This window comes from Uranotaenia lowii, chromosome 3 (assembly GCF_029784155.1).
Source record: "Uranotaenia lowii strain MFRU-FL chromosome 3, ASM2978415v1, whole genome shotgun sequence".
In the NCBI taxonomy this organism is placed as follows: Eukaryota; Metazoa; Arthropoda; class Insecta; order Diptera; family Culicidae; genus Uranotaenia; species Uranotaenia lowii.
Window position 1 is genome coordinate 114563876 of NC_073693.1, and position 3828 is coordinate 114567703.

Genomic DNA, 3828 nt, shown 5'->3' on the forward strand with positions numbered 1-3828 from the left:
ATTATAAAAATATATTCATTAATTTAAACTGAAGATCATTGATTGAGCTAGACTAAAATAGTTAAACTGATTTTTTTAATTATAAGCTTAAAATTTTTGTTTGTTTTGAATTATTTTTAGTATTTTAGAAAATTCATAACCCACACTAGAAAAACAGGCAATGTTGGTGCAAGCAAATGTTTCAAAATTTATCGATAATATAGCTGGCTAAGCATTATGATCACTGATGTGATCATTCCTGTAATCTGCTGAAGAGATAAATATTAGTACAACTTTATAAAATCTTGATGATCTTAAAATAACCTACCGGCACTAAAAGTTTCAAGTCAAATGATGCCAGTCCCCAAGATTGGAATCCGATTTGCTGCTGCAGCAACAACTGTCTGGAGAATCGATAAACCTGTTTGAAATTATTTGATCATCAATAACAATATGGTTTTGAAGTTTGATTATGGGTTGTATGGATACTCACTATGTTAAACTGATCGGTATCGGAATATTCACATACATAGGAATTCATTTTCGAAATCTGAACGGAAAATAAAGAAACGAAGATAATTATTTTCGGGTAGTTGAAATTGCATTCGTTAGTTGTGAAGCAACAGTTGATATTTTGTTTTATTACGTTTTAGTACAGAAGTATAAAAAATGAGTAAATCCTTATAGAAATGTACGGTCTCTGTTATTATATATTTATTCGGACGGATTGATCAACCAATTTCTGACGGTCGCCTTGAAATGATGAAGGAAACAATTGTATTTACCACAGTAGACTGTAAATTTTGAATTGCAATCATAATAGTGAGTTTATCAATCAATATCATCTCGATTAGTTCATGGGTTCAACGAACCGAAAGAATGTCTATGGACGTTCAGGAAGTGATTTTTTTTTTAGTTTACTTGAATTCTTTTTTTGTAAATCTTACCTCTTTTTGAACATTATTAAGCGGCAATAAGACGAATCCTAATCTATGGCAATTCAAAAATATCAAACACAGGTCTGTAAACATGTCTGCCCAGTCGTGGTTTGTTATACACTGCAAAAAAATCTGAATCCTTAAAAGCACTGAAAACGAAGAGCCACAATATTACATGACATAGAATGCGATTTCATAATGTAAATTTACAAAATAAAAAATAATTGAATCAATAACAGCACTGAATTTGAATCACACGGATATTACATGACGCAGAACACGATTTCCTAACGTAAAATTCCGTCATTTATGATGCTTCTTTTTCTTTACATCATATGTGATGTAATTTTATAGATTTTGTTCGTTCACAAAAAAAAATGAATCCTTGACAGCACTGAAACTGGAGAACAATAATATTACATGACATGTAAAACGATTTTGTCATGTAAATTAACACAGCTACAAAAACATGAATCCAAAAAAACATTGAATTTGTAGAGTAATTGACACGCTATTTTCCAACGTGAACACAACGAAACAAACAAATAGCACGAAAATTGAATGACAAAAGCCTTCAGTGTACCCTCGGAAATTTGTGTTTGTTTTGAAATCGTGATCCCGAAATTTGTTTTTCGCTAGGTAGGATAGTAGTTTTCTCAGTTCGTTGTACAAGGAGTGAAATTCGCGATAAGAACACCAAGTCTACTGCTGAGTGCTGATGCCATCATTCGTGCCATCCGGCTATGACTATGCCAAAATCGGTTGTTGGAGTGGAATGGAGTTGTTCCGAATTTAAAATGGTGAGAAAAATCGAACATTCAACTAAGTGAATCGACAGTTTTGTGTGAGCAGTAATATTTTTAATCCCGTCCTATTTCAGAAAACTCCTCCAATTTGACGAAGGGATAGTGTGACCTATTTATTCAATTTCATCCTTCACCGGGAAGTCGTATCCTTGTGGTGTGTGCAGGTCGTTGGTATGCGGAAAAGGAATTAATCGATCACCATTTCAACTTACTTCATGAAGGTTCCCTGCAAGTCATTCCAGATGGCTGGGTGCACCGTTTCCGTCTGGACAAATGCCTCTAAACAATAATCCGAAAAGTTAGACAGAACTTCCTCGGGTAATTTTTGCACTCATCAACTAACGGTACCCATCGGATCAGGTGTTTGTTATCTGTTTGCACGGTAAGGTTATTTCTTTTATTTTTCTACCCTTTGTAATTCTTTTTTTGGATTATGCTTCCAGCACTGAGGAGGCGGATGAATCATCCCGAAGATTCGTTCGAGATGAGGAATCGTTTGAATGATCTGACTCATGGAAAGAAGCAGTATAGAAGAGTTGCATAAGTGTAACAGCTGCCTCAAATTTTTGATGGTTTGTCACTGGAATATGTGGAACCCCAAACGTGGAAGAAACGGCTGGAAAATGCCCATAAGGAGCCCAAACATCTTCGGGAAGAACAGAGGGATCGAACACGCTTGGAAGTAAGTTGCTCAATTTAAATTGTGGTTAGTTAAGTTTTAAGCTGAATACGCATAGGAATCTTTGTCAACTCAATGTTTAATTCTGTGTTCCAATTAATTTCACCACATAAGCCACCGGCAGAATAATTAAACTTGATTGTGTTTTCTATAGTGTTTAATTTTTGTAATTGAACCTGGTTAGAATGTAATTCTTAAAAAAAAACGAAACAAATTTAAGATAAGGATAAATTTTGTAGATATGTGCAAAGGCACTGTTATTAAATTTCATTCTACAATGCACATTTATTTTATGAATGCAGCCGTTTAGCTGATGCCGAAATTTTGACATTGTTACATATGTGTAGAAAATCGTGGATAAATTTAAACTAGGAACTAGGTGGTTGCCTGACGAGTCAATTAGTAACAGTTTTATTATTCTTTAGAACAGCAGGATGGCAGGAAGCTTCATGTAGAAAGGACTATTCATTGACCATTGAATGTCGCGAGTGTTATATGAGGTAACAATCTTTTTCATTTATTTTTCCCTTTGTTTTGTTTCTTTGAAACAGTACTCACTACATGCTATGGTCTTCAGATGAAATTTGGCAGATGTGAAAGTAAAAACATAAACCCGGATATGTGTCTCACACACAGTGCATCCGTCTACGAGGTGAATGATCTGATATCTTAAAACACTCCTTCATCAAATGAATATCATGCAAGTTGATTCCTATAGCTAAATTCCGTCCTACAAATAGAGAATCATTAAGGATGACAGGATATCGATTATTCTAAATAGGTGAGCATGAGCTGTTTTTTTTTAAATATCATAACATTAAATGTTACAAAATAAAAATATGCTTAGATGGGTGCGTTGCTAATCAACTTCATTACTGTTTCAGGTCGCCTGAGCTAACACAGATTGTTCGATGCGGATCTAATCAACTGATAATAACCTATTTATTATCCATTTTCCTTCGACATCCGGTGCATCTATGCACACAAATTTTTCGACTTTCGCGATGAAGAGACGGACGAGGGTCGTAAGAAAAAGCTTGGATAGCCGTTCAAAACCGCCGTAGGGGTGCGCTCTTCAACAACATGGGAAAGCACATCGAAAAATCTGCTGCCATGGAACTTGATTTTTATTGATTTTTAAGGTTTCTGTTGAGTGTTGTTATGAAAATGTAAATTAATTTCAATTAATTAATGAAAAGCAATAAAAACAGCATTATTTATGACTGTAATTCTTATTGGAAATGAGAAAGCGCATTAAAATTGAAAAATTACATCACATATGATGTAATCAAATAAAAACGTCATGAAAGACGGAATTTTCCATGTGAGTTTAATATTACATGTTTTTTTTATTTACAGAGGTGTAATATTCAAATTGCACTGAAAATTTCGTCATATGTGATGCTTCTTTTTATTTACATCATAT

At 34.0% G+C, this 3828-nt stretch overlaps 1 long non-coding RNA gene across 1 annotated transcript; it reads left to right on the forward strand.

Moving 5' to 3' along the window:
- Positions 1 to 2119: 2119 nt before the first annotated feature.
- On the forward strand, positions 2120 to 3538 carry LOC129756241 (uncharacterized). The gene is made up of 3 exons (XR_008739421.1): positions 2120 to 2405; positions 2954 to 3183; positions 3287 to 3538. It is a non-coding gene; the product is annotated as an uncharacterized LOC129756241 (long non-coding RNA).
- Positions 3539 to 3828: the final 290 nt, after the last annotated feature.